The sequence below is a fragment of the Macrobrachium nipponense genome, chromosome 28, assembly GCF_015104395.2.
Source record: "Macrobrachium nipponense isolate FS-2020 chromosome 28, ASM1510439v2, whole genome shotgun sequence".
Classification (NCBI taxonomy): domain Eukaryota; kingdom Metazoa; phylum Arthropoda; class Malacostraca; order Decapoda; family Palaemonidae; genus Macrobrachium; species Macrobrachium nipponense.
In genome coordinates this window covers 32,679,939-32,706,898 of record NC_087217.1, presented here as the reverse complement: position 1 = coordinate 32,706,898, position 26,960 = coordinate 32,679,939, and the positions used below count along the sequence as shown (strand labels likewise).

The 26,960-nt window shown below is 46.9% G+C and overlaps 2 protein-coding genes across 10 annotated transcripts in view; one reads left to right on the top strand and one right to left on the bottom strand.

The window, feature by feature from the left end:
- The window catches only part of LOC135201658 (uncharacterized), a 123,102-nt gene extending 113,872 nt beyond the window's left edge, over nucleotides 1-9,230 (bottom strand). Inside the window, exon 1 of one of the 7 annotated variants that reach the window (XM_064230768.1) lies at nucleotides 9,102-9,230. The gene's annotated coding sequence lies outside the window, so the exon portion shown is untranslated. Of the gene's footprint in view, nucleotides 1-8,736; nucleotides 8,758-9,065 lie in introns of those variants that run through there. The other 6 variants (XM_064230765.1, XM_064230769.1, XM_064230767.1 and 3 more) reach the window with 6 other exon arrangements.
- A 110-nt stretch (nucleotides 9,231-9,340) lies between these two features.
- The window catches only part of LOC135201657 (protein diaphanous-like), a 316,869-nt gene continuing 299,249 nt past the window's right edge, over nucleotides 9,341-26,960 (top strand). The window contains exon 1 of one of the 3 annotated variants that reach the window (XM_064230762.1): nucleotides 9,341-9,485. The gene's annotated coding sequence lies outside the window, so the exon portion shown is untranslated. The remainder of the gene's footprint in view (nucleotides 9,486-26,960) is intronic. The other 2 variants (XM_064230760.1, XM_064230761.1) reach the window with 2 other exon arrangements.

The window sequence follows — 26,960 nt, the reverse complement described above, 5'->3', positions numbered from 1 at the left end:
ACTACTCCTGGTGTCCTTGTAGGAGTACGCCGTTCCGAATACTCCTTGAGCCTTAGCAATGTCTGATGTTTAGTAGGCGCTTTCCGTCTCACAAGTGCTCTACTCCTAACAGGATCTTCCTCTTCAGGTAACTCTTGGCGCTTGATTGAAGATCTTGAATCTTGTACTGGCTCGTTGCGCCTACTCGGAGTCTGGCTTCTGGTTGGCGCCCTACTCTTGACAGGAGTAGCTTCCTTTCTTACCTCTCTCCTGTCTAGCGCACCGCCCCCCCCAGAGATGGCCGCCTGTGCGACAACTCCCCTGAAGGATGCGTCGCGCCTGGCAGGAGATAGGTATTTAGATCTTTTAATAGGAAGCCTATCATCCTTCTTACGAGTAGGCTCCTTATAACGAGTTCCTACTAACAAGGCTAATTGCTCTTGCATATTTTTCAAAATTTTCTTGGTTGAGGAATCTTCCGCATTAGGAGAGGGAGATCTGGAAGGCGCTCTAGGATCTCTTCCAGACCCAGAGTCTGACTGTATTCTCGCCCTCTTTATTACCGAAGGTGCTCCTCCTTCTGAGAAGCGCTCGGGACTCGAATTGAGTCGTGCTCTTTCTTACTCCTCTTCAAAGGACGGGAAAGATTCGACTCCTTCCATCCTCTTCTCGGCGAAGGCGAACTCGACGACGAAAAGCACTCTCGAAGGATGCTTTTCCTATAGCGGTCTTTGGCAGTCGATACGATCGATTCTGCCGAAGGGACGCCTGATCGTTGGGGATTCTCCACAACCCCGTACGGCTTTCGACTTTCCTTCTCCTCCGGCCGAGGGAGCTTGGAAGAGGTCTAGGCCTGGGAGCGTCGCAGAGACGACAGACGCCCCCCTCCACTACACTGGGGACACTAATATCACTGCCACATTCACTTTCCTTACCATTCCAATGCTGCGACTTTTTCCTGCATTTTCTGAAGGGAAGCTCTAAGTTCTGCTATTTCCGAAGCAGAACTAGAGGGATTAGCAAGATGTGAACGGGCTGAAACAGAATGGTTATTATCATCATAGGAAGAAGCTACAGAGCTAGACAGTAAATCATGAGAGGCAGACATACTGCGGGTTTTATAAGCCGCCTTCCTCTCTCTATCTCTCTCTAACTTCTTCAAGTAAGAAGTTAGATTCTTCCACTCTTGTGCATTCAGATTCTCACACTCATTACACGTATTCTCAATCGAACATTCAACCATTCTACACCCCCTACACTAGTGTGAGGATCTACCGAAGCTTTCGGAATCCTCACCTTACAGCCCTCATTCACACACACTCTGAAACTAACACTAGAATCAGACATATTCACAAATTCCAAAAACCAAGTCCAAAAAAACAGTCCACGATAGCGAATGCCAAACAACGATCCAAGTACGTCACCAAATATCAGCGAGAGATGATCAAAAGCTTTGCGAAAAACGAATTCTAGTCAGGAGGAAGTAACAACAATGTTGATACAGCCGGCGACAGAGAGATTATGATTAGAAAACGGGAATAGTTCCTAGCCCTGCCACCCAGAGCAGGGCGGTAGATCACCTGACCTACCTGTTAGCGAGTGCCGCGAAATTTGAAAATTCTGTCGGGAACGACGGAGTCGATAGCTAGTATATATCTGACAGGTAAGTTGAATGTATGAAACTTTAGAACAATGTCTAAGTTCCAAGAAGGAACTCTTGGTTGAGATACCTTCGAAGTCTCGAAAGACTTCAGGAGATCAGAAGGTCTCTGTTATTGGCTAAGTCCAGCCCTCTATGCCTAAAGACTACAGAAAGCACACTTCTGTAGCCTTTTATCGTATGCACCGCTAAGCGAACTTCATTCCTCAAGTAGAGAAGGAAGTCTGCGATCTGGCTCACAGAGGTAGAGGTGGAGGAAATGCCTTTCTTCCTGCACCAGCTCCGAATAACAGCCCACTTGGATTGGTATACGGCAATAGAAGAAGGTCTCCTTGCCGTTGCGATCGCTTTAGCCACAGGTCTTGAAAAACCCCTCGCTCTGGCCAACTTCTGGATAGTCTGAACGCAGTCAGACTCAGAGCGGGGAAGTTTTTGTGATACCTCTCGAAGTGGGGCTGTTTGAGTAGATCTATCCTTGGAGGCAGAGTCCTCGGAAAGTCTACTAGAAAAGACATGACCTCTGTGAACCAGTCGGTCGCTGGCCAGAAGGGGGCGATGAGAGTCATCCTCGCTCCCTCTGATGCCACGAATTTCCTTATTACTTCCCCTAGGATCTTGAACGGGGGAAAGGCATATACGTCTAGTCCCGTCCAGTCCCAAAGAAGGGCGTCTACTGCTACTGCTCCTGGGTCTAGAACTGGTGAGCAGTACAGCGGGAGTCTCGTTGTCCTGGAAGTTGCGAAGATGTCTACGAGAGGACATCCCCATAACTTCCACAACCTCTGGCATACTTCCTGATGAAGGGTCCACTCCGTCGGCAGAAGTTGACCTTGTCGACTGAGCAGATCTGCACGGACGTTTTCTACTCCTGATACGAATCTCGTCAGGATAGAGATGTCGTGTGCCTTTGCCCATAACAGGATCTCTTTTGCAAGGAAGAACAGGGATCGAGAGTGGGTTCCTACCTGTTTCTTGAGGTATGCCAGGGCTGTGGTGTTGTCTGAGTTGATCTGCACCACATTGCCGGAGACTTCGTCCTGAAAGAACTGGAGCACCAGATGAACTGCTGCCAGCTCCTTGAGGTTTATGTGCCAAGACACCTGTTCCCCTCTCCAGGTGCCTGACACTTCCTCCCCCCCCAGTGTTGCTCCCCACCCCGCGGAAGACGCGTCGGAAAACAACACTGGGTCGGGGCTCTGAAGCTTGAGGGAAAGACCCTCTGCGAGCTTCAAAGGGTCGGTCCACCATCTTAGATGTTCCTTTACCTCTTCCGATAACACCAGAATCGATTCCAAATTGTTTTGGTGCTTCCAATTGTCCGACAGGAAGAATTGAAGAGGTCTGAGGTACAACCTCCCTTGGGAAACAAACTTCTCCAGTGAGGAAATGGTCCCCAGCAGACTCATCCATTCCCTCACCGAGCATGATTCTTTCCCCAGAAAGGTTGACACTTTGCTTAGGCAATCTAGTTGTCGCCCCTGGGACGGAAAAGCCCGAAAAGCCACTGAGTCCATCTGAATCCCCAGATAGACTAAAGACTGAGAAGGGGTCAGATGTGACTTCTCGAGGTTCACCAGAAGCCCCAGGGACTTCGTTAACGACAAGGTCGTGTGAAGGTCCTCCAGACACCGGTCTTTCGAGGAGGCTCGTACGAGCCAGTCGTCCAGGTAGAGAGAGATCCTGACTTTGGAAAGATGAAGCCACCTCGCAATGTTCTTCATCAGTAGGGTGAATACCATCGGAGCAGTGCTGAGTCTGAAGGTGACCGGACAGTTTGATACTGGACATATTGATACCGGACATTTTGATACCGGACATTTCGTTACCGGACATTTTGTGACTAGGATTTTTTACTACCGGACATTTCGATACCACTATGTGTGTGAGCAAAGATAAGTTTCTTATAATTGGTTGTTTATATAATTGTCACACTTTTCTTGTAATTGGTTTTAATTTTTTTTTAAACACCATCCTTCCCTATTCATCTATGGAATGTTCATGAACGCATTGAAAATGGTATGCCTAACATTAGGTCCCTTATACCTGCTTAAAAAGATGAAGAGGCTCTCAGTGCAACAAGAATTGCCCATCTCTATCGTGGAGACAGCGCAACCTCAAAGAAAAAATACAGAGACGCCGATCAGCGTATAAAAAAATTGCTGGAACGGTATGACCCCTCAAATAAAATACAATATCTTCGTGGCATTGCTCATAACATTAAACATTTTTAACTAGATAATATTGTTGCTTTTTCTTTAATCATAATTGTACTGTTTTACAAATTAATACATTTTTGTCAATATATTTTTTTATTTGTACTTTTAACTCCTTACTTTTTATACATAATTTGGATTTATACTTTATATAATGGTATCGAAATGTCCGGTAGTGAAAAAGCCTAGTCACAAAATGTCCGGTAACAAAATGTCCGGTATCAAATTGTCCGGTATCAAAATGTCCAGTATCAAACTGTCCTAGAACCGAGTCTGAAGCAGAGAACCCTGAATTGAAACACTTTTCCTTTCAGGACAAACCGCAGGTATTTCCTGGACTGGGGGTGGATGGGGACGTGGAAATACGCGTCCTGGAGATCTAGTGAAGCCATCCAATCCCCCGGTCTTAAGGCTCCCATCACTGACTGAGGTGTCTCCATCTTGAACCTCTGCTTGATGACAAAGAGGTTCAGGTTGCTGACATCGAGTACCGGTCGCCAATCCCCCGACTGCTTTGGCACCAGGAACAGTCTGTTGTAAAATCCGGGGGAATTCAGGTCGGAGACCTGTTCTACGGCGTGTTTCACGATCATCTGATCTAGCAGATCGTAAAGCACTTGTTGCTTTTCTCCCCGATAAGAAGGTGACATGTCCCTGGGTGTCGAAGACAGCGGGGGTGGTTTCAGGAACGGGATCCGGTAACCCTTCTTTAAGATGTCAAGGAGGCCATTTTGTCCGCACCTCTCTCTTCCCAGGCTTGCGCAAAAGCTGAAGCCTGGCTCCAACCGGTGACTGAAGGACTTCTGTTTCACTTCTTGTTCTTGGCAAGCGCAGTGGCTCTGCCTCTGGAAGTGCCTCTTCCTCGAGGGGCTGGTCTCGAGGAAGAACTACCTCGAAAGGGCTTCGATTTCTTGAGAATCGAAACTCCCGAGGACGAAGGAACTGCAGGTCTCCTTGAAGATTGTGCGAGGAGATCTTGCGTGGCCTTCTCCTGTAGGCTGGTACCAATGTCTTTTACCATAGCCTGGGGGAAGAGATGATCCGAAAAAGGAGCGAAGAGCAAATTTGCCTTTTGTGACGGAGAGACAGATTTAGCTGTAAAATTGCAAAACAGGGATCTCTTCTTCAAGAGCCCTGTGCAAAAGTGAGCTGTAAGCTCCTCCGAACCATCTCTGACGGCCTTGTCCATACACGACATTACGCTGGACAGCTCCCCCAGACTAATCGAGTCGGAACTCCTAGACTTGGCATCCAGAACTCCCAGACACCAATCTAGAAAGTTAAAGACCTCTAACGTCCAAAAGAGGCCTTTAAGGTGGTGGTCCATTTCCGTAGTAGACCAGGAAACTTTCGAAGAGGACAGGTGAGACCTCCTCGAGGCATCCACAATGCTTGCGAAGTCTCCTTGAGCTGACGAGGGAAGTCTAATACCTACGTCTTCTCCCGTCTCGTACCAAATGCCAGCTTTCCCACTAAGTCTCGAAGGTGGCAGGGCAAAAGAAGTCTTTCCCTGAGACTTCCTTTTCTCTATCCAGTCATGGACTTTACGAAGAGCCCTCTTAGTCGAAAGGGACTTCTTCATTCTGACAAATGCCGAGACCTTGTTGATCTTGGAAGAAGAAAGTTGCGAGGGAGGAGAGCGAGGAGCTTCCGGATGAAAAGTATCTCCAAACTCCGATTGAAGAAGGCGGGTCAATACCTGGTAGTCAGAAGAGACCGCCGCCAAAGGTTTCTCATCATCAACTTCAACCGAAGCGTCGCTAACCTCTGCTTCCGACACAGGTGAAGTCGGAGGAAGTAAGGCTGAACTAAGACTATCTGGTCTAAGTTTCCAAGAGGAGCGTTGCTGTGAAGTGGAAGGCAAAGCTGACTCCTTAATAGAAACTCCGGTTGTCTCTCTAAGACCCGAAGTAACTTGCAAAGTCTCATAAAAAACCGGTGGGTGACGACGAAAATCCACATCCTCGTCCACCCGAGCGTCCGCTGGCGCACACCTGGCGTCCACTGGCGCTCGCCTGGCTGCTACTAGCGCGGGATTGGCGTCCACTCGCGCGCTGCTGGCGTCTGCTGGCGCACGCTTGGCGTCACTGGCGTGCGTATGACGTTCACTAAAGCGCACTTAACATCTCGCGTGCGCTCTGCTTCCGCCGGTGCACTCTTAGAAGCCACTGGCGCTCGCTTGGCTTCTGACCGAGCGTCAAGATCCTGAACTTGCACCGAAGCGTCCACGCAAATATCGAGATCTCGCACCGCAAGTTTACGAGCGGGTAATACCGCTTCATGCGCAGAGCGTGTAAATTCCTCTTCACGTCCTCTAGAGAGCCGCTGGGGAGTCGCACGAACTCTAGCAGGCGAAGAAAGTGGAGAGATAGACGAGCGAGGAGAAGGAGAGGGAGACCTTCTAGATCTCTTCACAGGAAGACGGTCATCCTTTCTCCTGGGACGTGGTTGCGTCCCTCTCATAGAAAGAGCATCAGCAAGTTGTTGCTGCAAAGAGCGCAGGATCTTCTCAGTAAGAGAGGATTCCTTGTCAGGTGACGGGCTGATCCTGTGAGAAGGCGAGGGGCGAGGGGACGCCTTCTTCCTTCTCCCAGGAACTGCCGTTGAACGCGCTCGGGAGCGGACTGGGGCGCTCAACAAAGTCATCATCCGATGAACTCCTTACGTTTCTTCTGTTGGCGGGAAGGCTGCGAACATACTCTCAGGCGAAGATCGCCGCTCGAGAGCACAAACTGGACGTTGAAGCGTCACGATCACCAACGCTCCTTTTCAGCGGGCGTGAAACAGATTGAGAGCTCCACCCCTTGTGCGGGGAGGAAGCCTCTGAAGAAGAGAAACACTCTTTTAGGAGACGTGCACGCGCACGCTACTTGGCAGTCTGGGTAGCGTCAACAGATACTGCCGAAGGCACGTCAGATTGGTGGGCGTTCCCCGTAACCCTCCTGCGGCTTTTGACATGCCCTCTCCCTGAAACCTGGGAGTCCGGCAGCGGTCTAGGCCTAGAGGCGAAATGGGGCCGATCTGACGCACCCTCCACAAACGAAGGAGCACTGTCACTGCACTTTGCACCTTCACTTTTGCCTTCTAAGGCGAGCACTTTGGATTCTAAATTACGAATCGACTCTAAGATAAGAGCGTAAGGGCTATTACCCTCCACAGACACTGTTTCAGGGCCCGAAGGCAACACTACAAGGTTAGGAGTAGTGATTAAAGGAGGGTTAGTAGGAGAAACATGAACTTCCTGACGTTTACCTGAAACGCTCCTGGAGGAAGACCTCCTTAACCTATCCCGTTCAAGCTTACGAAGATAGGACTCATACGCTCTCCATCCAGAATCAGAAAGACACTCACATTCCTTGCAGCGACTTTCATACATACAATCATGCTCCCTGCAACTCTTACACAAAGTATGAGGGTCTACTGATGCTTTCAGTAGCCTACCTTGACAATCACTCTTGGTACAAAACCTGGCGCTAGCCGAACTAGAACCAGACATCTTATTTAAAGAGAAATCAAGCCAAAATCAATCAAATCCACAATTAACGTGTGCCTAGCCACCGATCCAAAAGTCAAGATACCAAAAAATCAAAAAGGGGTACTTATAGTATCCAAGTTTCCTAAATTCAAGACGGAGGTGCTGAAAACTGTGTTTACAACACCGGCGACAGAAAAATTATGAATAGAAAATGGGAATGGTTCCTGATACCCGCCTCCCAGCGGCGGGAATGGGTACTAACCACCTGACTCCCACTACGTGTGTCGTAAGTTTTTTAATTTCTGTCGGACTTTGGAAAATACAGCTACTATATATGTATATATCTGACAGGTAAGTTTCATGAACAAATGGGAAAATACTTTTCTTTGGGTAAAACTGAGGTGTAATGAAAATTATAATTTTTGAAAGACATTTTTGTCAGGAGAGGTGGGAGCGGAGATTCTTACTGCATGACGTTTTAAGAGACACCGACAAGTTTGCAACTTTTCAGCCCTGTGATTGGCTGATGAAAGGCCAATCAGGAACATCGTAGGGAACGGGGCTGGGCACCAGCTACACGGGTGCTGTGAATTAGGTAATTGGCCTAGCTACCTATAGCTAGCATTATTACAGAAAGTGAAAAAAGTTTAAATAGCAAGTTCACCTACCTACAGTTAACAACCTTGTTATCAAGTTTCAACAGCCAATTTCATCTACAATGAAAAGTACATGTGCATTGGTACTAGGTATGGTTTGTATTCCCTAGTTCCTATGGGATCAACAGCAAATAAAAATACAAGTACCATAGGCTATCTTCTATATGATGGATTAGTAGCTACCCTCAGTGAAACATGATCCAGTTGCTGAAACGCAACAAGGTATTTTACTACCCTAGTGGCAGTTGAGTTAAGGAGTAGGATTAGAAATTAGGTAGGTAGCTAGGTATTACCATTTCAACATCATTCTGTTTAGAGTACCTAGTCTTTAGGTGCATGTATTTATGAAAAGGAGATTGCAGGTTTGTGAGCTAGTGATCTATGAAATAGTATACCTAAAAGCTGCAAAGGGCGAGCCTATGTTAGGGTATGTGAGATAGGCTAGTACCTACCTACCTAGGTATCACTTTGTGGCACTTGGACAAATAGGCTAGGTAGTAGTATCTAGCTATAGTAGGTAGTACCCTTCCACCAATTTGGTTACGCTACCAAACCTGTTGCAAAGCTTCAGCAAATGTTTAGCTACCTATGCCAGAAATACATGTATGTAGGTAGGCTAGTTCAAAAAGGTTATTCTTGTCAGTGCAAACAACAAATTTAAGTAACCCTATAGCCTACCTAGGTAGGTACTATTACTACTCATTCTGGGATACTGTAAATCTACTAGAACTACGAGTGCCTTATTAGGCTTACCTAAGTTTTCGGCCTAACTATAAAATAGAATATTATACTTAGGATAAGCCTAGCCTATTCCTGGCAAACGTAAATGAGGTAAGCCTCATACAAGCTGACAGTACGTTCTGCCTCCCTGAGTAGGTAGCCACAAATGGGCCTCCTTTAGGATAGGTTAGTCAAGCCTCCGTTTTCAATTGGATTTGGAGATTTATGCCCTTTGTGACGACTCGATATTGTCAAACTGTCATCACAACTGATACAACTCGAAACTAATATGAAAGGGGCAAAGAAAACAAACATAAAGTAAGAGCAGACGGCGCAAGGTAAGGTAAACTTGACATGTGTACCTCACCCATTCACTGCAACCAGAGGACGTCACGTACCTCAACAGTCAACACAACTTCTGCTCCATCCGTGAGTCTACAGGGACTCTTGGGAGAGTCCGAGAGAGAGAGACAGACAGACAGACAGACAAACAGAAGACCATTTGTTTTCACAACCCTGAAATACAATGAGCATTTCACGGCCAGTGTGGGCAAGCCGATGACTCACATAAAAGGGATTTTGCTTCCCTCTTTATCTATTCGTTATTATTTGCTAGGTATTTGTTATAAAATATAAATACTTGGTGCTAAAAAACTGAATTATGTTTTATTCGTCTTGCAGCACTCAAAAAATAACATAGAGAACACGATAATACAACTCGTTTTTAAGCTCACAGTAGTAATGTTTTGGGTGTGAAAGTAGTAAGATGGCGGTGTTGTCAGGTACGAAAATCATTTGTTTTTAATGATGATGTCATAGTTATGAAAGAAAAATCTGGTAAATGATGAAATATATAACATTCCAAGATTGACTGGGGAGTAAGATCTTATTCTAAACGATGTCATATAGAGGGTGAGACCCTGCATCCGGGTTGGGTTGATTATGGGCGAGGTTGAGAGAGGTAGCAACCACTTTGCCAAACAAGTGTCAATTGAAGCACCTGGCCCCATGGTCCACGCAAGCATAACCTTTTAGTATAACTGAGCTTTGAAATAGAACGTTTGTGAAACAGATTTTGTTTTTTAATAGGTAGTCATAGCGTTTGCCTCTAAACTGTGTGAGTAGTAGTATAGGCCAGTTCAAAATGTCAGATAAGCCTGTGGCCTACAATACCTAGCTAACCTAGCTACTACTAGGTAGTAGGTAGTAAGGTAGGCTCAGGCTAAACTAAAGACTAGGTACTACCTCACCCCTCAGGTTCGGTTACTACCTGTTTAAGAACTACCATGAACATAAACAATTAGTAGACAAACATAAACAAAGGTTTTACTTAGCTAGGTCTAGGCTACTAGGTAGTATTCCATTTGCTAACTGGCTGGAACCAGGCTGCATTGGTAGTAGGCTACAGGTAGTACCTAGTCTTCAGTTTTACTCTAGACAGATTATTTTGCCTAGTTACAAACATAATAGTACATAGTAGCTACTAGCCTATACTATTAGATTCACATCAGTTGTGCATCTGATGTCTGGGCCATTTCCTTATGACGCTCCTGATTGACTGTTGCTAAGCCAGTCACAGGGCTGGAAGCTCTCAATCTCACTTGAGAGTTCACACAGGCAGGGTGTATGTTCCTTCCTCTTTCAAAAATTATAACTTTCATCATTACACCTCAGTTTTACCTGCAAAAAAAGGAGTGTTTCCAAATTTCATCACTAAACATCTTCAAGCCAATGGTTTAAGGATTAGCTATAATGATACAAAAATAATGTACTTCAGTAAACTTAATGCTAAAATATTTTTAGTGTTATAAACATAAAATTCTTAATATAAAATATATTCTTTCATTCCTTACGTGAGATCGCAGTGCATTCATCATTTATCATCTTGTGTTTCATACAGTTTCATAGCTTAAATGTCATGGAAGACAGTGCTACCAAAAAAATTATAGGAGGGGCTATCAATATGAAAATAACAAGCAAAATATTAAGAATATTAATATTTCTCTTATCTTCGTGTAGTCAGGTGTTGCTCACATGATCACTCTATGACGTCATCGTTATGATCACGATCCATAGATAGAAGAAGTCCTACGGGGGAAGAAGAATATTAAGACTTCATTATTGTCACTATCATTATCACAATTACCCTTTCCTATCCTATAGTAGAAATCTCTATATGAGAAAAAATGTTACTTAGATATTGATACCTGATGGAGGAAATTAATTTATCCCATGGATTTTTCTTTCCTCTCAATATTCCTTTTTATTATACATTATATATTATGATTTTCTTTATAATTCTTATATCATTATAATCCTTAAATCATTGGCTTGAAGATGTTTAGTGATGAAATTTGGAAACGCTCCTCTTCTGCAGGTAAAACTGAGGTGTAGTGAAAGTTATAATTTTTGAAAGAGAGGAAGGAACATACATCCTGCCTATGTGAAATCTCTCGAGAGACTAAGAGTTTCCAGCCCTGTGATTGGCTTATCAACAGCCAATCAGGAGTGTCGTAAGGGACTAGCCTAGACACCAGATGCATGGCTGATGTGAATCTTCTAAAGTTAGTAGCTAATGCAAAACCAAAGCTAGACAAGCTCAGTAAGGTTATGTTTCCTATTAAGTAACTTACAAAGTAATTATATACATCGCTAAAAGTATCTAACACTAGTATGGCAACTAAAAATTTGAAACATTTTGGAAATCGCAATAGTGCTCGTTTGTCAAATACTAGGTAGTCATAGTCATAGTTGTCAGTTTCAGTCCTCCCCAGGCTAGTGGCTCTTGGGTGGACGTCAGCCGGTGACCCCAACTCCCTACCACGATGTCACTTGTGGTGGTAACCACTGGTTGACAACCTCACTATTTATTCCCTGATGGGGAAGCGAACTTTAGTCCCGAGATTACAACACCAGAACACTACCAACCGTTTTGGATGTAAGTAACCTGCCCCTCCCACTTTTGGGCAAGAATAGTTACAATATAGTTAAACAGATCAATTTGTTTCTGCCTGTCATCTACGTTACATGGTGGTTGAGCAGCTCTTAAGATTTTTTGGTTACCGGATGGTTGTGGTTTTTCACCAGTTGGGTGACATTCCATTATTTTTTTAGCTGTACTTATATTAGCTTAGATTAACTTTATGACTGATTTTGACATTTGATTGAATTAAGTCACGCTAGTTCATCTAGTGAGTGTTATGTGTGCTGCAAAACGAGACTGACTTTGGCCAAGTATAACTCCCATATTGTGTGTAGTATGTGCTGAGGACAAGTTTATTCTTTAACGCTGACTTGCAGCAAGTGTAAAGATTGGGGTATGGGGAAATGGAAGGTATTAGATTCTCATTGAATGAAACATAAATGTGGTGACAGAAATAAGAAAGGGGCTGCTAGAGCCGATGCTAAGACTGCTGGTCAGGTGAGTTTACCAAGAGTTGATAATGTCAATATTCCTGCATCTGTTACGCCTTTGATTGCTTTTTCTCCCGTTAGTACTCCTCTGACTTTTCCCTCAACTCCAATTCCCGGCTTCCTTTCTTCCAAAGAAGGGAAGAAAGGATGCCAGGAATTGAGAGAAAAAGCAGTCAAAGGCGTAACAGATGCAGGAATATTGACATTATCAATTTGATATTATCAACTCTTAGTAAACTCACCTGAACAGCAGTCTTAGCATGGGCTCTAGCAGCCCCTTTCTTATTTCTGTCATCAAATTTACGTTTCATTCAATGAGAATCTAATACCTGCCATTTCCCTATACCCCAATCTTTACACTTGCCACAAGTCAGAGTAAAAGAACAAACTTGTCCTCTGCACATACTACATACAATATGGGAGTTATACTTAGCCAAAGTCAGTCTCGTTTTACAGCTAACATAACACTCACTAGATGAACTAGCGTGACTTAATTCAATCAAATGTCAAAATCAGTCATAAAGTTAATCTAAGCTAATATAAGTAGAGCTACAAAAATAATGGAATACGTCATTGGCTATTGCCAATCTCGAGGCGCGGATAGGCCATAAATTGGGTCTATTAGTGAATACAAGTGGCCTGAATTGGGCCTTTGGTTGAAGTTCTGATGGACAAAATGAAGAGTTTTAGTGCAAGTGCAGTGGAGGAGGTGACTATCCATCCCACTGATGCTCCTAGACCAAGGTCCCTGTTAAACTCCCCTCCCCCTGGGGGGAAGCAAACTGGCAGTCCAAGGAAGGTCAGGTAGTTGCTCCCTCAAACAAGCCTGTTGAACATGTATCCCAGGACTCGTTAGGCAGCCATTGGAAAGGCGCCTGTATGGATGTTCATGCTCTTTCCCAAGTGACTTGGACACAGGTGTATAGAGAGGACGGCGTAAACGTTTGTTCCCACACAATACAAATCCTCGGTTTTTCTACAATAGGAATTGCTTACAGCTAAGCTGGAACATGGTCGTTAAAACTCTTGAATAAGGTGGTTAGACAGTAACTACTGTCCAGTACTCCAGTACAGGGTGAGACCCGCCTGCCTGGATATAACATTCCACTTGTTCCTACATAGTATACAAACTCTTGGTCCTTTACATTAGGAGTTGGTTAAAGCAAAGCTGGAACATGGCCATTAAAACTCTTGAACAAGGTGGTTAGGCAGTAACTTCTGGTAGGTGGGGAGACCCTCCTGCCCAGATGGGAACATTCCACTTGTTCCTACACAATGTACAAACCCTCGGTCCTTTACAATAGGAATTGCTTAAGGCATAGCCTGGATACAACCACTTAAATCTTTCAAACAAGGCTGTTCGGCAGTTAACCACCAGTCCGGAAGTTGGGAGTCCCTCCCAACTGGACGTAAACATTTCAATTTGCTTTCGTCCGTCATCAGGGAAAGACGTGTTTCTTTGCTCTTTGCGCGACTATAAGCTGAACAGTTTGGAATGTACTGTCAAGCAACTCAGCCTCCAGAGTCGAGTGTGGGGCATGGTACTGCTTTCTCTAGGGGACATGTTCGGTATTGTTTCTCGTCTGATGAGGGTTAATTACAAATATGAACGTCTCGTCCGGCCATCTCAGACTTCTAAGAAGTGCCTCAGTGGCGTGATCAGTATGGTCTTGCCCTGCCACCTCGGTGGCCACGAGTTCGATTCTTTGGCATTCCACTTAGGGGTTAGAGATGTGTTTGTTCCGATACGTAATACAAACCCTCGGTCCTTTAACAATAGGAAGTAGCTAGCGGCAGCTGGAACGGTCGTAAGCTTCGAACAAGGGGAGAACGGTAGTTAACTGCTTGTCCGATCGTCAGTAAACAAATCACTTTTGCTTTCGGCCGTGTGTGGGAAGGACGTGTTCGCCATCGCTCTGCCCGCTTTGTCGTTTGCTTTGAGTTTGAGTATTTGCCTCTCTTTCTGTATAAATCAGGAGTGACTGTAAGTACTTTTACAATTCTTATTGATCTTGCAATGAGTGAATTGGAAGAAATGGAGATATCACCGCGCCCTCCAGTCGCCCGTAGAGTGTGTCCCGGGCTGGAGGGGCGTAGATGTGGAGGTTTCAGGTCATTTGTTGACGTGGACCCCCACGAGGTTTGTACTCGTTGTCGGGGGCGAGAGTGCTCCCGCAACGAACCTTGTGTCACATGTATGAATTGGTCCGAGGCGCAGTGGGTGCTGTACGAGGGCAGGAAGAGACTTAGGCCGCCCAAGAAGTCATCGGAAAGTCCAGTGACTCCTTTGGTAACGGACACTTCGTCCTCTTTCCTGCCCCCCGGCCAGCCCCCACGTTTCGCGCCTTCCCCTGCGGGGGGGGGTAGCGGAGTCCTTTTCCTCTCTCGATCCGTCGAGTGTGGATGAGGGCGCCCGCTACCCGGACGTACAGCTGTACTCGGGGTCTTCCGTCCGCTCTGGGGGGGGTGTTTCTTCCCCCAGGCGCGAGGAAGCCCCTCCAACTAACCCGACTGTTGCTTCCGCAGGTGTGCCATCAGCGAAGGACGACTTGGGACAGGTGTGGGAGTCGCTGGGACTGCAGGGAGTGCCCAGCATCCAGGGGTTGCTTCAGCGGTTGGCGGGGTCGGCAGTGGTCACTCATGGTGCGGTGACCACTACTACTACCACAGTAACGACACCAGCATATGAGATGCCACCGCATCTGGTATATACGCCCCATATAATGTCGGTGACACCCACGGTGGCTATACAAAAACCCATTGCTGCCGTGCCAAAGAGGACGGTGCCACCACCACCTGGATTTTTTCCTTTGCCGACCCCGGACTTCCGCTGCCCAAAGAGTACCCCCCTGGACCTGCCGCCAGTGCCACGGATGATGGTGACTGCCGACAGGACGCCTGGCTCTCCCGTGGTACCTGCCGTGCCTGCCGTACCTGTTGCCGTTCCAGCTACTTTTTCCCTTTCAGATCGGCCTGCACATTCTCTTTCAGATGTTCCTGCCGTTCCTGCTGTTCCCGGACCTGTTCCTGTTGTTCCTGCTGCTGGTGGTGCTGTCACAGTCTCAGGTCTTTCCGGACAGGTGCAGTCGGGCCCTGTTGCTTCGGCAACTGCCCCGGCTCCCTCCTGGATGGAAGAAGAACCTGACGTCTGTTCTGCGGAGCCTGGCGAAGAAGAAGAGGAAGAGGAAGAAGGTGTCGTCGTCGTCTTCATCGTCTTCTTCGTCGTCTGCTGCCTCCTCTCCTTCCCCTTCGACTTCTAAGGCTAACAGCCGAACCGAAGAAGAAGAAGGGTGCCTCCTCCCCCCCTAAGAAGACTCCTTCGGGATCTTCTAAGGCCCGGCTCGCACAGGCGAGCTGGGGAGCTCTTCTGCTGGTCCTCCTGTTCCTTCGGGAACGGGGCCCGTCGTTTCTTCTGCAAAGAAGAAGTCGACGGGGACCAGAGGTGCACCAGCCTCGGCTGGTGCGTCCTCACCTGGTGCTAGCGGTTCTGCCGCTAAACCAGGTTCCGTCTCGGCCGCTTCTCGTTCGCGAGAAGCACCGAGTGGACGCTCTTCCAAAGAGGACCGTCCAGCCAAAGTTTTGACGCCCGAGCTCGCTCGCCGTCAAAACAGCGGCGCGGAGCAGAAGACTGGCGAGAGTCGTGCACACGACTCTCGCCAGGCCAGTGGACGCTCTCGCAGCGATCAACTGGCTGCTCGGGCTGACGTGACGGTCGCTGACCGGCCACGGGTTGAGGCGAGGAAGGAGTCCCCACGGCCGCCGGTACCAGCCACGGCTGGTACCAGCGGTTTGACGCGCCGAGAGGACGCTGGCCGGTCTCGACGCGACAGAGAGCCTAGCAGGTCACCCGTCCGCCGCTCCCGATGGGACCGGGCGGAGACAGTGACCAGCGGCAGCTCGCCTGACGCTAGAGATCGGTCTCGACGTTCTCAGCCGAGCCAATCGCCCCAGGCGAGCGGCAAGGCTAGGCCTGCTGCTCGACCGTCACCGCGGGTTGACGATCAGCAGCAGCCCTCCACGCACGCTGGTCCTGCCAGCGAGCGAGGGGGAGCGTCAGGTCTGCCTCTCCCGTACCTTCAACCTCCTCGGGCTATACCGGGAGGAGCGATGTACCGAGGAGCGATCACGAGAGGTGCGCCGCTCGTGACCCAGCTATGACGCCGTACGGCTCAGGCACGGTCTTAGGACCAGACCAGAACGTACGCGCAAGTAGTTGGAGGCGACCGTCAGGGGTCTGTCGCTGTTCCTCCTTCTGAAGGAGGAAGTATCGAGGGATATGCTCTTGCTGGAGGGACTGGACGGTCCTACTCCACAAGACGCTGTAACGCCTGAGATACAGAGGAACTTCGCAGAGGTCATTAAGCTGATGCGTCTGCATAATGGCCTTGCGGAAGGATCGTCGCTACCACCAGCAGAGCCCACGTCCCGGCTCGAATCATTTTGGGGTCCCAAGAGGGAGCCCAAAATGATGGTGGGGTTGCCACGATCAGAGCTTGCGGACCTCGGTCCTGGATCAGGTGGAGAATCTCGTCTCAGGACGGGAGGACTCGCTAAAATCCGGACGGTCCTCTAAGCTGCTTCCTCCTCCTCTACAGCGACAGAGGCGATTTTACGTGCCTTCGGAAGACCCGATACTGCCGAAACAGGTTAACCCGGAGTTAGCGAGGCTGACTCCAGGTGTGTCCCTGCAGCAGCTCCTGTCGGAGAACCTATGGTTCTCGCAGCAGGAGGCACTTGCCCTGGAATCTACCGCTATGGCAGCATTCCAGGCAGTTTCCTGGTTGGATTTGTGGTCCCTCACAATATCCAAAGTAGCGGCCGACTCTGGGAGTTCTGCTCTCGAAGACGACGCTTCTTTCAGGAGACTGTGCCAGTCTGGAGGAAGAGCAATCTCTTACCTCGCCCATCAGACTGCTAACCTGTGGGCCAACTTGGTTCTTCGACGTAGGGACGCAGTCCTTACCCGAGTGGGACCAAGGGGGCGGGCGCGTGAGGCGGCACTCGGGCTACGAAATGGACCTCTTAGGAGTTCCCCAGCTCTCTTTCCTGGAGAGATGGTGGACGCTGCGGTGGAACGGCGGCGCACTGACGAGAGTGACCGCTTAGTCCACCAGGCAGTCTCGAAGGTTTCTGGGCAATCTCGAGTAACTGCGGCCAAACAAAGAGCTTGGCTAGCGCTTCCACGGCGGCGAAGACGGTTGCACCGTCCAAACCCCGTGTGAAGACTCCAGCTGTTTCAACTTCTGCTAGAGGAGGCCGCAACCAGCCCTCCTCCCAGCCCTCCTTTCCCCGAGGAGGTGCTGGAAAGAAGTCGAAACGAGGAGGGAAACGCTAGGGACGGCGTTCCCCCTCACCTGCTGCCGGAAGTGGGGGGGTGCCTGGCGAGCCATTGGTCGACTTGGCAGCGCTACGGCGCCGAGAACTGGATAGTAGACGTCCTTCGGGAGGGATATCTACTACTAACCCTTCGAGTCTCGGCCCCCCCTCATCTCCAAACCGGTCCATCTACAGACCTATGTCCGGGGATCAGCAAAGGACAACGCTCTTCGACAGGAGATCAAGGACCATGCTGGCGAAACGAGCTGTAGAAATCGTGGAGGACCAGTCACCGGGCTTTTACAGCCGCCTCTTCCTAGTGGAGAAGGCATCGGGGGGCTGGCGTCCGGTGATAGACCTCTCTCCCCTGAACCGCTTCGTTCGCACGACGCGGTTCACGATGGAGTCGGCACGCTCAGTGCTCGACTCGATCAGGGGGAACGATTTCATGCTTTCAGTGGACCTGAAGGACGCGTATTTTCAAATACCCATCCATCAGTCCTCCAGAAAGTACCTCCGCTTCATCTTCGACGGGACGGTGTACCAATTCAGGGCACTTTGTTTTCGGTCTCTCAACCGCCCCACAGGTGTTCACGCAGTGTTCACTCTGGTGTCGGCTTGGGCCCATTCGAACGGGATACGTCTTCTGAGGTATCTCGACGATTGGCTAGTCCTGGCGAGCTCCCGCTCGCAGTTGCTACAGGACAGAGATCGACTCCTCAAGTTTTGTCGCGATCTGGGGATCGTGATAAACTACGAGAAGTCCGACCTCGAACCCAAGCAGAAGATGAAGTACCTGGGTATGCTGATAGATACGGTAGCAGGGCAAGTCTTTCCCGCAGACTTGCGTATCAGCAAATTCAGGGAGGCAGCCGGCCGGTTCCTGTCTCGGCAGGAACAGGCAGCACAGCAATGGCAAGTCGTGATCGGCCATCTGTCGTCACTCGAGAAGTTAGTCCCTCCTCACGGGCGTCTTCACCTGCGGTCTCTCCAGTGGAGACTAAGGGAGAGTTGGTCTCAGGCCAAGGATCCTCCTTACTTTCCCGTGGCTATCACGGACAAGGTGAGGCAGGACCTAGCCTGGTGGCTCGACGACAAGAACCTCTTAAGAGGAGTGCCCATACGCACTCCCCCCCCGGAGATGCTTCTGTTCTCAGACGCATCGAACCGAGGGATGGGGCGCACACCTGGAGGAGTTGCTGGCTGCAGGTGTGTGGGACATCACGAGAAGCACCTTCACATCAATGTCCTGGAACTCAAGGCGGCGTTCAACGCTCTCCAAGAGTTTCGGACCGCTTGGTGGGACACTCAGTGGTGTTGATGTGCGACAACACCACAGTAGTGGCATATGTCAACAAGCAGGGGGGGCTAGTGTCTCTTCCGCTCCATCAGTTGACGGTGCAGGTGCACGAGTGGGCCACGGCTCACTCGATAGAGCTGTCAGCACGCTACATTCCAAGGCAAGAGGAATGTAGTAGCAGACAAGCTCAGCCGTCGGGATCAGGTGATAGGGACCGAATGGTCTCTACACCAAGACGTGGCGGAAAGGCTCTTCAACCGTGTGGGGGCGACCGGTCGTAGACCTGTTCGCCACCCGGCACAACAGAAAACTTCAGGTTTTCTTTTCAGCTGTGCCGGACCCATGGGCAGCTGCAGAGGACGCTCTCCAACACCCCTGGGACAACCTCTTCGCTTACGCCTTTCCTCCCTTCTGTCTGATTCGGAAAGTGATCAGTCGAGCGCTGGTCACTCCCAATCTCAGAATGATCCTGGTGGCTCCCAAACGACCACAAGCCGTTTGGTATCCGGACCTGCTGGCTCTTCTTGCGGACGCACCGAGAGAGCTACCCACTTGGCACAACCTTCTAGCCCAGCCACACGTAGAACGGTACCACCAGGCAGTCCAGTCCCTTCAACTCACGGCTGGCTGTTATCCACCATCTCTTGCGAACGAGAGGCTTTTCTCGTAGCGCAGCAACAGAGATGGCTGGACACGTCCGACAGTCCTCTGCAGCTGTGTACCAGGGGAAGTGGGCCGTCTTCTGTGGTTGGTGTCGTAGACAGGGTCTGTCTCCTCTCAGAGCCACTCTTCAGCAGGTAGCGGATTTCCTCGTGTTTCTTCGCCGAGAGAAGCTCCTCTCAGTACCCACAGTTAAGGGATATAGAGCCGCCCTGGCTCTCGTCCTAAAACTGAGGGGACTGGACATCTCGAATTCGTTCGAGATATCCTTGCTAATGAGGCGCTTCGAAAGGTTCTTGCCCACCCAGGGAACTCAGGCCCCCTGCGTGGGATTTGACTCTCGTACTTAGGAGTTTGACTCGAAGACCTTCGAGCCACTCCGAGAGTCGTCAGACAGGGATCTGACCCTCAAGACCCTCTTCTTGCTGGCCCTGGCATCGGCGAAGAGAGTAGGGGAACTACATGGCCTTCTTCTGATGTTAAACATACCAGAGGCTGGGGATCTGTGACGCTCGATTTCGTCCCGAACTTCGTAGCTAAGACTCAGAATCCGTCGATCCCTGACGACAGGTTCGAGTCTTTCACGATCCCTCCCTCCTGGACTTCACCGATAATGATGCGGATGAGATGCTGCTTTGTCCTGTGAGGGCGCTACGGCGCTATCTGAAGAGAACTCGACATCTCGGCCTGAGTGTCGACGCCTCTTCGTTAGCACTGGGGTTACCAAGAAAGAAGTCTCCAAGAACACGCTTTCTTTCTGGCCTGCGTGAGGTGATCAGGAGAGCGTACGAAGCTGATGGTAGCGACGACATCCGTACGCTCCGTCCGAGAGCCCACGAAGTCAGAGGTATCGGACCCTCCTTAGCGTTCCGTAAGAACTTCTCCGTGGCGCAGGTCCTGAAGGCAGGTGTCTGGGCCAACCAGACCACCTTCACGTCCTTCTACCTTCGGGATATTGCCCACAAGTCCTTGGATACTTTTTTCCTTGGGACCATGTGGTGGCTGCTCAACACGTTGTGTAAGCTTACCAGCACCCGAGCAGGCAGAACAGCATCGATTCCTGGTATGACTGGGATGAATGAACTGCGTGAATGAGAGAGTGACTGGCTTCTCTTCACCATCTTTTTCTACCTTCTACCTGTGGGCAGAGGGATACGGTCGTTACCTTGCTGGAAGGGAGTCAGATGCAGGTAAGCTATTCAACAGAGCTCCATCCTACCTCTTTAACTAGAGATAGGAGTAAATATCCACCACTTTCTCCAACAAGGGGGAGAAAGTGGATGCCGACATGAGACAAACCCATTACTTTACATTTGCTCATGTAAAGGAAAAAGTTCTTACAATGCTGGTACAAAGAGATACGCTTGCCTCTCTCTTAGTACTCGGCCCAGAGGTCTGACCATTGATCCTGCGGTGCACACCCCGATCAATCGGACAGAGGCTTGGATCCCTCCCTCGCTCTTACGACCAGGGAGGCATTCCAGGGATGGACGAACACCAGTCTGTTCATCAAAAAGACTCAGATTCCTCCCACCAAGAAGTGAGTCTTCCTATTGTTAAAGGACCGAGGGTTTGTATTACGTATCGGAACAAATGACAATTTGTCGAAAATTGCATTTTTCCTAACTATACAAACCTGAGGTCCTTTAACATATAGTCCCTCCTCATGCCACCCCTCACTCTGCGTATTTTGCATGGGCCAAAAGCAAAAGTGATTTGTTTACCTCCCAGTCGCGCGGCGCGCGACGATCGGACAAGCAGTTAACTACCGTTCTCCCCTTGTTCGAAGCTTACGACCGTTCCAGCTGCCGCTAGCTACTTCCTATTGTTAAAGGACCTCAGGTTTGTATAGTTAGGAAAAATGCAATTTTCGACAAATTGTCATATTTCTGGTGATAGAAGTTCACTCTCGACGTGGTTGGAAGTCACGTAAAGCCGTTGGTCCTGTTGCTGAATAACCACTGGTTCCATGCAAAACACCATACAGGCAAACAAACATCTCAGACCTAAGGTCTTGTCTAAAGTTCCTCTCTTGTGCTCCACACATGCTATTGCGAGAATCATCAGACAGAGATAGTCTCAAAAACTCATTATGGTCTTTCTGTTTATCCCATGGTACAACAGAAGTCTGTAAGTCTTCTGCTCCATAGCAACTGACCCATGGGCCACTGCAATGACTCCGAATTATTTCTTCAAACAAACTCGACAATTTTTGTCTTCTATATACATTTTTCTAATTCGTATGGTGTTCAACCAATATTTGTTCACCCCGAATTAGAAATGAACAGTGGAAGACTTCGTCTGTCGTCCAACCTGCTAACTCTGCTTCCAGGGTAACAAGAAGATTTCCGCCCCGAACCAACCTTCTGTCAAGAAGCAGAATAGTGGACCCCCCATATTTACAGGGGGATGTGTTCTAGACCCCTCACCCTCCAAAAATTCCTATAACTGCCAATCTTGAATGTGTAAACACCAAATATCCCCCAAAAATACCATCCTACATCAATTATAATATCCGATTACTGTACATATTAATTTTTGAAATATTATTCATATTTCAAAATAAATCTTACATTTTATGGTTAAAAATGTACACATGTACTGTATGACTTAGTTAGGTATGTGTGAAATTATGTAATCCAGTTATTTTTACAAGGGAAACACTTATATGATGAATGATGGTGAAAATAGACAGTACAGCTAAGCAGAGGAGTTAATCTCCTCTGAGGGTGCCTCTTCACCTTCAGGAAGCGCTTAGGGAGGCACTGACTCAGGCAATTCAAAAGGCACTAATTCAGGGATTTTGGCATGCTTTGGAAGGTCCTTTGTATGTGTGATGAACATGGTGATTGGCAGCTGCTGTCGTTGCTTCTTCATGGTGGTGATAGCTTGATTATAGGTTTCCAATGCCGTATCAAGGATATTTGAAAACTTTAAGGATCCATGTTGCAACAAACTCCTGAGCATTGTTGATCATTCTCCTAATTTGGAACAGGCTTTCCAAAGTCAGGCCCACCTCCTCCTGCTCCTGTTCCTCTCCAGAACCTGGAGTGTCTTCTTCCACCCTGGCAGATTTTGTCAGGTCTTCCAAATCCTGGTCTGTCAGGGGGTCAGAGTGGGCATCAATGAAGGTGGCGACTTCATCCTCAGTGATATCATCAAAGCCTTTGCCGCCAAGAATTCTTGCCAACTGGTCTGCCTTATTAATGGCCGAATGCTGGATTTCCTTGGGAGTGAAGCCAGTATAATTATAGACACAGTCTAGCCACAACTCCAGTATGCATTTGGGGTCTCCTTCTTCGTGTCCTTCAGCGACTGGTCGATGACAGACATACATGAGGCAGTCATGAATTTACGCCAATGGTCTTTCAGTGTAAATTCATTGTCATGGTCCATTACATCAACAAGGGGCTGGAGGGAGTTCCAGAGTAGAATGCCTTGAAAGCATGGATCACGTCCTGGTCCATAGGCTGAAGGAAAGAGGTGGTGTTGGGAGCGAGGAACTCGAGCTGGACCCCATGTAATAAAGATTGGAAGGGTTGCCACCAGCATTGTCCATGATTAGCAACACCTTGGACTCCATGTCCAAGTCACCCAGGTATTGCTTAACTTGAGGAATGAATCTCTTGTGGAACCAGTATATATATTTAAAAGCTAATTTTATTGTAAAAATGTCATTTTTGAAAATAATTTTATTGTTAAAAATCCCCAATTGTAGGCAACGATATCACTTGGCAATAATGCTGTAAATGAGGCCACTGAATGAAAGGTGGGTACGTAATTATTCTCAACCACAGACTAATGAAGATTTATAAAACTTGCTTGTGTAAATGAAGTTTGAATACATACTGTATAAAAAAATTTTAATTCTTATGCCATCATTAACAGAATGTGAAATTATATCTTCCTCTGATAGCTGCTTACTATTGCAAGGGATAAGTTATATATTTTACAAAGATATGTGACTCACCCCCCCTCCTTGAACACACGCACACACCTGTTGACTATCATATGCACAGGTGTCACAGGTGTTACAGCCAACAGTTGCTCACTGTAGCTGTGTGGCGTTTTGGTGATCTTGGTACATATTCTTATTTGAGTTAGCATTTAAAAGTATACTCTTTACTATAGTATGCCTCTAGAAAATAACGAAGGGTGATATTTTGTGTATGTTAATTTGATCATTAACAGAAGGGCAGTTATGTGTAAGTTGGTCAGAGCAAGGTTTGGAGTTAAGACTAACATTATTTTGGTGAGAGAAAGTTTGCCTTTTTTGGGTTGAGGTACAAAGTTCTAAAAATTAGGTAAAAATTATTTAATTATTACATAGACACTGACACTTGTTTGAATGCTATGGCAGCTTTTAATATGTAGTGTTACAGAAAGAGAATAAACAAATTTCTAGCTTTCTTTTGGTAAGATGTTATTTTTATTTTTAGTGCCTGTGTACATGAGTTCCAGTAACCAGTGTATTGGGATAAAAAAAAAAAGTGATTGTCTTTAAAAGTTTTAATTATATGTACTCGAAATTTAACTATCATAAGTAAGTATGTGCCTGTGAATTACTTCACAGAAGCGGCAGTTAGACCATTGCATTTTGATGACAGTATTGCAAGGGAACCATTGGATGATGTCATAGAGTAAGCTGGTCACATTAGAGGGTGGAATCCTACACTCTTTGCTATGTTGTTATACATTTCTGTCAGTCTTGCTTCTGTTCAGATATATGCAGACAGGAATTGTACATTTTTTTATTCAGTTTGCTTTCCCTTTATTCTCCATTGGTTAATTATCAAGTAATTTTGTATACAGTATTCCTTTTTTACTTATTGTTGGTGATGATGAAACAATTTTGTTTTTATTTTCTTATATAGTATTACATTGTGTTCCTTGTTTGCCTAGGTTAATTTACATAACCATTACCATGATATAAGGTTTTACTTGAATGCCAGCTGAGGTTTCTGGTACCTTGACAAAGATTTAGACTGGATGAATAAGGTGTGTACTAGTGCATAGGAAACTGTATTTAATTATTCGAAAATATTTGGCAGTAGGTGTGTTACCATTACCTTCAAGCTTTCTTTTTCACAGCTTTTAAAATGTATACCATGTATTGCCGCCAGAAATAACAAACATTAATTGCAAGGCTTCCTGAATCTTCAAAGTTAATGGTGTGAATGCTGTGTTTGATATTTTCTATTACGTAGTACCATTAATATTGTAATATTGTTCTTTTGCCTGGATGTCAGCTAGCAATCTGCTACTTCTACTTGGACCTTTAGTTTCTAGATAGCATTACCCAAAGTCATGGTTTTCTTTCTCCCAGTAGTGGTTGTTATTATGATTTACTATTATTGCCTACTAATTGCAGCAGCTTACGTTGAAAAATTCAAGGTAGCGCTCTTCTGTTTGTGTAGGTAACTAGCCCCACCCACTTTCGGGAAAGAGTATGTGCAAACCGGCTGAAGAGCTCAATTTGTTCCTGCCGCTCAGCGACTGAACTTCAGTTGTTGGGCAGCTTTGGTTTGGTTTTCACCTGTTGGTCACACCTTTCGCCAGCTCGGTGAAGTACCCTTTTTGATTTGGTAGCACTAATTCCACTTAGCTTATTGTGGATTTGACTTTCTGATTTTATATAAGTAATTTACCAAGTAATTACGTAGTTACCATGGTTTCTACTTTTAAATTTAAAATTTGCGGTAGCGCTCTATTATTTTTTGGTGCAGGTAAGTGCCCCGCCCGCATCCTGGGAAGAATAGGTACAACGTAGCTAATGAGCTCATCAGGCAGCTTTGTTTACTGATAGACAGGGTAGTTCACTGTATGGTTTTGCTGAAAGGATTTGGTGAAGTAATCTGTTATTTGATAGCCTCTGTGCTATATTTGTTATTTAGCTTAGTTAAGATTACACGTACAGGCAGTCCCCGGCTTACGATGGGTTTGGCTTACAACGTTCCGAGGTTACAGCGCTTTTCAATTATATTCATCAGACATGATTTCCAGGTTTACAACACATGTCCTGGGTTACGATGCTTATGCTGCCAATCTGACGGAAGAAATATGACTCCAAAAATACAAAATAATCAATATTTAAACTTTTTTTTTTTAGTTTTTAATACGCCCAAAGCATTAAAAGTAAGTTTTTTTTTTTTTTTTTTTTTTTTTTTTTTTTTTTTTTTTTTTTTTTTTACAATTTTCTCGTATTGCATCGGATTGGCTTCCTCTAAATTTGACTTTTGTTCATTTTGTTATAATCACCAAGGGCAAATTTGTTCACCTGACTTTGACATGTATTGAGTGCCAAGATTAGGATGATGGTAAGTGGCAAATTTTACATGCATATTTGTACAAGTTAAAAAAAGCTAGGCTAAGGAAGGCGGCCACTGGAGCCGAAGCTAGAGCTTCTAGGTCTTTGTCTCCAAAACCTGTTCTTTTGACTTCTATGACAGATTTTTCTATTATTCCCAGTCCTTTTGTGCTTCTTTCCACTCCGTTACCTGGCTCCCACCCCACTGAACCTAGTGCCATTGCCAACTCGAAAACAAAATAAAAACAATCGTTAACACGATAGTTAGGCAATTCACAAGAGGAGGAATCACTGAGCAAAACCACTGAACGTTTTGTTAACATAAAAAAAAAAATACAGCTGCTGAACTGAATATAAGAGAACACTTAAAACTAAGGTACAAGGCTGATTTAAGAAAATAAACAATCAATAAATTACGTTAATTTGACAAACTCCAACACAGGCTTTTCATCACAGTTCCCATCAGTAATGGAGGAACAGGACATTGCCAGCCTCAGAGTGAGGGTTGACAAGAAATTTAATTATTTACTAGAAACGGTAACTCAACTTGGGGTTTCAGTGAAGGACATTATGCCCAAAGTGAGTGAAAATATTATAGTGCCAGTGCTGTGTCTGTGTCAGTGGAGGAGGTGGCTGTCCATCCCAGCGGCATCCCTAGATGAAGGTCACTGTCAAACTACCCTACACCTGGGAGGAGGCAAACCGTAAGTCCAAGGGAGGCACTGTCTGCCATGGACAGTTGGTTGTCAGAGAAGAGGAGTGCTTGCAAGCAGGTATTTTGTGGCCCCCCCTTCATGCCTTTCTATGAGAAGGTACCTGCATTACACCACAGGCCAAGTTCTGTCCCTGGGAGTCTCTGCCTCCTCCCAGGTTGATTTTTTCCAGCCCCATGGGCTTTTTGAGGAGATCGGCCTTCGCTTCAGCAAAGATTATGTTCGCTTCTTCGGAAGTAGATTATCTAGTTAAGGACTTGTTCAAGATATTCAAGATATTTGGTTTTTTGGACTTGACAGTTGGCGCCCTTACAAAGAAGATAGAGGATTGAAGAATGCGCATCAAGACAATTTTGCAGCAGATTGGTTGGAACTTTTTCTTTCACAGACAAGGCAGTAAGGGATGGCACACAAGAGCTAGCAAACCTCCTTTCCTTTGGCATACTAAAGACAAGATACCTCACCAAAGGGGTAATGCCTTTGCAAAGATCCTGTCTTCTCTTTGTACCACTGGATCAGGAGAGTCTTTTTCCCAGTTCTACAGTGG